The 9,102-nt window shown below is 44.5% G+C and overlaps 1 pseudogene; it reads right to left on the bottom strand.

Annotated features, from left to right (window-relative positions):
- Positions 1-4,674: 4,674 nt before the first annotated feature.
- Positions 4,675-9,070, bottom strand: LOC101008645 (annotated as a pseudogene).
- Positions 9,071-9,102: the final 32 nt, after the last annotated feature.

Here is a 9,102-nt window from a genome sequence, read left to right on the forward strand (position 1 = left end):
TTGACTGTAGGTTACCATTCTGCTTAACAATAAGCTGAATGAATAAGCACACAATAACTAGGGTTGAGAGAGTCAATCGAATAAAACCCACAATCAAGTTAAGGACCAGTCCTGAATACAGATAACCTGTCTCATTGTGCAATCATGTCTCCAATCACATGACTGAACTTTCAGTTTGGGTGAAAAAAAAAGGCCCTTGTAGCTATGTAGCCTTTTATTATTTCTGTAATGAATCTGGCCTATTTGACCCCAGAGATATCAATATTCCAACAGTTCCTGTTCTTACCCCAGTGTTCTCACATAGGACCTCTTGTCCCCAGAAAGTCTACTAATCCCCATAACCTTATCCCACCCTCTCTCACTCAGCTAAAATTTTCTGATAATCCACTTCTGATGGTGCCTCTAGGAGAGGGGTGACAATTTTGGATGAGTGGGGAGATGCCACGTTTCCAGATTGTTCTGAGGATTAAATAAGTTAATACATATAAAGTGCTTAGGACTTGACTTGCCCATAGGCACATAGTAAGCCCTTGATAAACGGTGGTGGTGGTAATATTGTTAGTATTATTATCTTATTATTATTCTCTCTTCTTAGTTGTAAATGTCATAAGCATAGAGTAGGAACTCAATCACTGTGTGTGGAATGTAACTTAATTGGAAAGATGCCCTCTGTCATGGCCTAGAACCTAGACACCTCAGAGCCTAATTAGCAGTGAGTCAGGAAATACAGATGCCTCCCCTGAAATGGTGAGACTAAGGTATATTAGTCCATTTTCATGCTGCTGATAAAGACATACCTGAGACTGGAAAATTTACAAAAGAAAGAGGTTTAATGGACTTACAGTTCCACGTAGCTGGGGAAGCCTCACAATCACGGCAGAAGGCAAAGAAGAGCAAGTCACATCTTACATGGATGGCAGCAGGCAAAGAGAGAGAGCTTGTGCATTGGAACTCCTTTTTTTAAAACCATCAGCTCTCATGAGACTTATTCACTACCATGGGAACAGCATGGGAAAGACTTGCCCCCATGATTCAATTACCTCTCATTGTGTCCCTCCCACAACACATAGAAATTCAACATGAGATTTCAGTGGGGACACAGGCAAACCATATCATAAGGTGACCCAGGTCAGTGTCAGCTCCACCAGGAGGACTCCTTTTCCATCTGAATTTGGTACCCTCCTTTATGTTCCCATTGCACACTACTCTTGTTCCAAAGTAGACTGGGTGCTATGGGCAACCAAGGATGCATCTTCATTCTCCAAACCTCCAGGGCCTGACACATGATAAACGTCCAGTAAGTATTTGCTAACTGAATATTGGCTTACTTACCTTCCCCCAGGCATTTTATTTTATTATTTCATTTTATTTATTTTGGCTTTCATTTTAGGTTCAGGGGGTACGTGTGCCGGTGTGTTACATGGGTAAATTGTGTGTTGCTGGCATTTGGTGTACAAATGATCCCATCACCCAGGTAGTAAGCACAGTACCCAATCATTTTTCAACCCTTCCCCTACTCCCAATCTCCCAGCTCTATGGGCCCCCAGTGTCTACTGTTCCCAGCTTTGTGTCTGCCCCCACACATTGTAATGTCTAGCTAGCACAGTACCTGCCCCTAGTAGAGACTTACAGGTTTATTAAGTGTATGAAGGGCATAGATTTTCTTCATCACATGCAGGTGAAAGAAACATACTTTTTCCTTCTAAATCTAGTTAAATCTGGCTCTAGCCCTCACATGCCTGACTGAGAGCTGTCTGATACATTGAATCAGTAACCCCCAATTCTAATCCCTTATCTGCGCCTACCATAGAGGCTGGAGAAGCTACAATGCACTTTTTTCCCAGCATCCTTTGCAGTTAGGAGTGGTTGGGAGATGCAGTATAGGCTGATGAGAAGCAAGACATTTGCTGGCAATGTCCTTACTTTCCTTCTTCCTGTGCGATATACAGACACATGTCTGGGGGTACAGCAGCCCCCTTGAAAACATGAGGAGACAGTGTGAGGAAAAGACTGAGACAGTTACCCACAAGCAAGCCTTGATGTCCCTGAGTCATGAACCAGTGCCTCCAGACATCTGTCTGCAGGCTGTTGGCTAAAGGGACTCCAGTTAAGTCTTCTGAATTTCACTCCTCACTGAAACTAGATGGGGTACCTCTCTTTCCAGAGGATCCTGATGAGGGGTAAATAAGAGATGTTTATCCAGTTATCCTGCCACAAATGAATAAAAACATCTTGCTCAGGTCGTTTAAGTCCAGAATTAAGCACGGAATTTCCCTTCTGTAAAAAAAGGAAGTTGGACCAGGTGATGGCAAAGGTTCTCGCCCTGGAGTCCAGCCTGGAAGAGGCGGTCACAGTGGTGAAACCCTGTGATCCCCACCCTTCCTGACTCAAGCTGAGCTTGCTAACAGAGTGCAAGGCTCAAACAGAGAGTGTTCCAGGCTATTCCTATATCCTTCACCAACCTGCGAGCAAAGGGAGCACCAGACAGGGAGGGAGTGAGGATACACCGAGCAGAGTCACTGGGACTGGAGGAGGCCAAACATCATGCGTAAGTCAGCAGGCAGGTGTGAGAACCAGCTCGACTTGAAAGCCAAAGACTCAGAGACCTGTAAAGTTTAGAGCTGAAGAGTGGACTGCCATGAATGTGAATGTAGTGGAGAGAAGGTGGGGATATTTATGGAGCTGATTCTAGAGACCAGAACAGTAGCTGATGAGGAAGAGCTGTCTTCCTCTTAACCTGCTGTAGATTTGAAATTCCCACTCAGATGTGTGCGTGTGCATATATATGTGTGTGTGTGTGTGTGCGCGCGCGCGTGTGCATAGTATGACTGCTGGCCCCTTAGCCTCTAGGCTTATTGAGGGAAAAGCTTCATGCTGTCACATCTCAACATCAGTGGGCTTCAGAATCTATAAACGGAACCTGCAATCTCTTGGATATGGGGGAAGAAAGGAAGCAACTAAGCCCTTGGCATGGGTCGGGCATTGTGCTGGCACCTGCATGTCCATTGCACTTGCAGTGAGCCTGCAAGATAGAGATGATCAAACCCACTTCATTGGCTTTGCAGAGAGCACTTGATGAGACCAGAACTCACCACTGGCAGGGCCGCTCCCCTGAGCTTCCACATTTCCTGCTTGCACAGCTTAGATCTGTGTGGCTATGTGCAAGTCACCCAGCCTTTAAGAACCTCAATTTGCCATTTGGAAAAAGGGAGCAGTTTGGAGTTGCAGGCCCAGATGATGATTCCCCTTCTCCTTGGTCCTCAGTGTTATAGTGAGGATGGAATTAAATAATATTTGTGAATTCTTATAAAATTGTGAAGTGCCATGACAATGAAAGGCTTATAATTATTTTCCACAACAACAACAATAATAAGCTAAATTTGATTCTGGCATAAAAATGCAATAGCTAAGATTCAATGATGTAGAATAGATCGATTTGGGGAAAATTATACTTCATATGCATTTCACAAGCTAGTGAAAGCGCACATTGCCATGGCCATGAGAAAGACCAGGAGAAGAGAAAGGCTCATAAATTCAGCAAGTCTACCCAATTTCAGTTGACTCAAATGCACAACAATTTATTCTCAAATACTCTGCTGGGTTTAAGGAAAGACTCAATGATTACAATATACTCTTAAAGCCTTTAAGAGAGTTTAAGCAATCATTTGTATTCTAAATAGGCCTTCCTGACACATCCTCCTTAAAACGTCAGATCAGAAAAAGAATTCAAAGCCAGAGGCTGGCTGGCAGCGCTCCTGCTGTTCTATCTAGTTGACTGTGAGTTCCCGTTCTGCTTAGACAATAGGCTGGATAAATGAGCATGCATAGCCAGAGCCTGGGAATCTAATCAAATGAAACCTTCCATTAAATTAATCTGACACAGCTTTGGCCATTTTTCTGGACTAGTCCTGGATTCAGATACTCTATCCTATTATCCAGCTGTATCTCCTACCATGTGACCCAATTTTGAGTTTGAAAGAAAACGTCCCCTGTTGCTATGCGGTCTTCTACTGTTTCTGTGATTCAGCTTGCCTTGCTTAAATCTCATGAACACCCTGACCTCACACTCCTCTACTTACCTCTCTCTTATCACACAGGATCTCTCATCCCGAAATTGTCTCCTCAGCCTCATGTTCCAGTCCACTCAGCTGAAGCTTTCCCAGAATCCGCTGCTGACGATGCCCCTTGGAGAATGCTGATTACTTTGGGTGAGGAGAGATGCCACGTCTTGGAGCATCTAAAGTCACCAGCCCATGAGACGCGAGAGCAGTGCTGAGCTCCATACAGAGATAGAAGAAGGGTGTCTCCCACGTTTAGTCCATGAGCCTCAAAGCACCTCTGCTTACACCAGTGTCCTCAACCTCCTCATAACAGCAGCCCCTCTGGCTTTCCTTCTAAGCCTTCTGTCTGCAAGAGGAGCCTGTGAAGGACTGACCCTCTGCCATTCCCTTCATCCTTCAGTCTCTACTTCTCTTCCTACCCAAGGCAACTCTACCATCGATGTCTTCCATGTTCTCTGGCCAGCAAAGGCCCTGTGCTCAGAGTTCCACAGATGGGCTATCAGTTCAACCAAAAGCAAGCCTTGCATCTCTCTGAATCCCACTTTGGACCCAGCTACCACACCTTGCAATGTGAATTTTGCAATGTGAATTTTCTAATTCCAGATTCTCTGTCCTGTTGTAACTTCTGTGTCAAACCATGTGTTTCCATTTTAAGGCTCGAAAAATATGATCAGCCTGGCTCTGGGGGCTTGCACTGCCTTTAAGTCCCTTCTGACTCATGCCCAGCTGTCTTAGAGCACAGAGCAGGCTCCTACACCTCCCCTGACAGATGCCTTCTGGCCAGGCTGGGTGCTGGAAGGAAGACCTGTGCCTCTCAAATACCCTCGTTGGTCCCTTCCTCAGCCAGAGAGCACCATGTGCCCAGGAAGAAAAAGTTGACCCCCCAGTCCAAGGCCCAACAACCAAGTTTTGTTTAGGATATAAGGCCATTGAACTGGTCTTATTTATTTTCTCTGCACTTGTGTTTCCTAAGTTTTTCCACATTATTTCTAATTTGGGCTGTCAGAAAGGGGAAAAATTAAAAACCAAGGATCTAGAGATAATGGAGTATCTTGGTGGTTACTGCATTAAAAATCAGCTGGCTAAAATGGGTTTGGAAGATCTTAGAAGGCAACCTGACTCAAACACTGTGCAAATCAAAATTGGGAGAGCCCACAGGCCAAGGTGCAGCTGAAACACTAAATGCACTCCCTCCCTCCCTAGTGAAAACACATGTGGACTCATGTGGACGCTATCCTCTCACCTTCATCTACTTCTGGAAATAGTGAAATAGAGAGATAGGAACTGCTGTTCGGATTGGAGAACCCCAGGCATCTCAAACATGTGGCCCTATCTGTTACCCTTTATCTATCTACCTTGCTCAAAGCTGTATTTTCATGAGCACATGGTAAGGCCTTAACTAATATTTGTTGAATAAATGAAGGAAGGAGGAATAGGATAAAATACATTTCAGCTGACTCAGATGCTTTTTTGGAGAGTTAGATATACATGTACAAATGGGTAAATATATAAAGAAATAGATGATAATTAAATTGGCACTAATTGGTATGGTTGATAGAACACTAACACCATCTCTCTTGTTGACAGTGTGTGATTGAATTAACAGTATTAAGTGTGTCTATGACATGACCCTCCCTGCTTTTTTCTGTCATCCTCCTTACATCTTTCCTCACCTCCAGAAATTATCCCCTCCACAAACACACAGATTTGTGTGTCTACTAAAACAAAATCTTTCACAGATGGTACAGATGCTAACAGAGAGAAGAAAGGGGAAGAGTGGATTCTAAGTGTTTCTTTTCACTTAATAATTTACCCTCAGGGCAATAGGAGTTTTGGTATAGCTCAAGGTCCTAAGACTGGGAATATAATTTCTAGCAGTGTATTCTTGAGAACAGCATGTCTTTATTGCAATGAATTATGTACTAGCTAAGCATCCATCACCACACTCCAGAAAGTCTGACTAATTGGTTTCAATACTTAGATGAGGCTTATTTTCAACCAGACATGCCCATTTGTAAATGCCTACTAAGTGTAACCCACATAAATTTGAGTGTCCTCATGGCCTTTTCAGCTCTTGCATAGTCAAAAGAAATAAACATTCAACTCCTAAATCCTTGAGGAAAAATGAAGATTTGGAGATGGGTTTTCGGATGATGTGGCCCAAGGATTTTGCATTGCTCTAACTGCTCTTCTCATGGGAAGCCACTGGCCTGTGCTTTGAATTTAATGCAACAAAATCTATCACTTTACAACTCTTCCAGAGCCAACAACTAGGCTGCACAACTCCCTTTTAGAAATATGCAGGAAACATATTCACAGCAAAACATCTTCACTTAAGGTCAATGGGACCCCTCCCGACACTCAATACATCTCCTCATTCAACCCAGCTTGTCCTTTCTTGTTCCCCTATAGAGTGTGGAGCCTTGGGGATTTAAGGCAGTGGGGTCTGGTGCCCCCGCAGCCTGCCCTGCCCCTGCCACATCACTAACATCTGAGCACAGCATCCCGCCTCTTCAACCAAAGACTCTGCCCCTTAGCGATATCCACAGACCACATTTCCTCCAAGTTACAAGCTAAAATGTTGTTTCTTGCCACAAATAAAACATAAGTTACTTACTCCAAAATTCAATGTGGCCGGGGGGATGACACTACCTCACTTATGCTGAGGCCTGAGAGATGCTTTATGTGTGACCAAAATCACTCCTCGAGGGACAAATCGGGGGTACTAAGTCCTGGGCTGGATCTGAGGTGTCCCCTGAGTGGGACCAGGGGAGCTGCTCTCCCATTCATCTTGCTTCTCAGCTTAAGATACAGTGGCCCCCAAACCACCCTGCTGCCCTAGTGTAAACTCAAGTATTCCATCTCACTTGTAGAAGCTGCCATTTTGCCTCTTTTTTTCCTTTGGGCTTGATTAGCCACATCAACACAGGGAATTCAAAAGGCCCCTCCAGTTTAAAATCAGCTCTCAAATTGCACAGCCACTCTTTGCCAAAAGTTGCTGATCTGTCTCCCGCAAGGATTGATCCAAGTGCTTCTCATTATCCAAGCTAGCTTCGATTGCTCCCGTGGTGCTGCCTGCGGTAGTAGCTCCTCCTACCACAACACAGGAAAACATTTGTGCCAGTAACAGATTCCTACTTGTGAATTAAATACATAAATCCTAGCTAACCTCCTCTCTACCCTCTACTGTCTCTAGGGCAGTGAGGTGGTTGGCCACTAGATCAGACATCTGGCGGCGTTAAGAGTTGCAAACAGTCCCCATTGTTAAGGTCCTCATCTAACAACATCTTTCCTCTGCCTTTGCTGCATACCACCCCTGAAATCTTCAAATGGAGCTGCTAACACAGCTCAAAGCCCTTTTCTCTGGTTCCTTGCATGGAACTTCCTGTGAATTTCTTATGTTTCTAGTAGCAATCAGCTTGTATAAACAGTTTCAAAGCCAACTTGATTGCCAACCTTACAGTAGCTGTTGGGCTCCAGGGGAGCTGGTCCCAGCTAGAGCAGGGCAACAATGTGGATGAGTGCAACTATCCTTATCATTGATCGCCTCGTTCCTTGCACAAAGCTTCTGCTTCTTAGTTGCATATCTATTGGGATTGATGTGCTAATGTCCAATTTGCAATCTCAAGAGAGAAGGTTTTTGTTTTTTAGGTTATAAATGCTTTACGTTTTTAACATAGAAGAAGCTCGGTGGTGGACATGTATGTGGTCATTTGATGTTTTTATGACTAAACGTTAGAGTTCAGGCTCTCTCTCTTATAGAACATAAATGTATCCCTACACATGCGTATGTAATTCTTATCAAAATTAAGCTTAGTTACTAAAAGAAGATTCGTTATCTGAACTTTCTTCTATAATTTCTTACTTTCGCCATCAGGCACTGGAGCATCTGGCCTCTCAGGAAAATCTGGGTCTAGTCCTTCTGATATCATTTTGTTTTTTGTTTTTTTTTTTTCATTTTTGTTTTGAGACAGGATCTCACTCTGTCACCCAAGCTGGAGTGCAGTGGCACGATCTTGGCTCATTGCAACCTCCACTTCCCAGGTCCAAGTGATTCTCCTGCCTCAGCCTCACAAGTAGCTGGGATTACAGGCGTGTGCCACCATGCCCAGTTATTTTTTTGTATTTTTTGGTAGAGACAGGGTTTCACCATATTGGCCAGGCTGGTCTCGGACTCCTGAACTCAAGTGACCCATCTGCCTTGGCTTCCCAAATTATTGGGATTACAGGCGCAAGCTACCACGCCCGGCCTAATTTTGTTTCTGATTGCCATTGCTGGTACACCTACTTGAACCATTTTGAGATCTCTGGCATATCTTGGATCCTTGGCTACAGTTCAGCTGTTTTCTGCTGATCCCTCACTTTCCTGGGGTCCAGAGTCTTGTGTACTGTTCCATAACTGCTCTGAAGTGGCTTCAGAAGGTGCTGAAGTCCATTTGTGACACTAGTGACACTTAAAGGAGATACTTCAACTGTGACATCATCTAGGTCAGAGATAGATGACAACTTTGTGTCTAAAATGTTGAGAGTTGTTTCAATTTGTTGGATGCAAAGAGAAAGATCTGCCAGTTTCTCCTCACAAACCATAGAAAAGCAGTTGAGGAACTGTACAGTGTGCACCACAAATTGGTTTAGAAAACCCACCGTTCTTTTCTGTTGAAGAGTTGGCACCTTGGTCAGGTCATGCCTGACTCTATGAGAGGAAGCCCATCGTCATCCATCTTCTCGGTGGGCGGGAGCCCCAGGGTTCACCCACAAACCCCTCCCAGATGGGGCCACCCAAGCCAGTAATGGTGTGTTAAGAGGGAGTTTTCGTAGGCATCCTCCATTGAACTGGTTCACAGAGCCCTATGTTTATTTGATTCCCTGAGTGGTGCTGAGACCTGAAAACCATATTCTTCTCTAAAAGAGTAATTTTGGCCAGGCGCGGTGGCTCATGCCTGTAATCCCCACACTTTGGAATGCCAAGGCGGGTGGATCACTTGAGGCCAGGAGTTCCAGACCAGACTGGCCAACACGGTGAAACTCCGTCTCTACTAAA

Source organism: Papio anubis, chromosome 8 (genome assembly GCF_008728515.1).
Source record: "Papio anubis isolate 15944 chromosome 8, Panubis1.0, whole genome shotgun sequence".
Classification (NCBI taxonomy): Eukaryota; Metazoa; Chordata; class Mammalia; order Primates; family Cercopithecidae; genus Papio; species Papio anubis.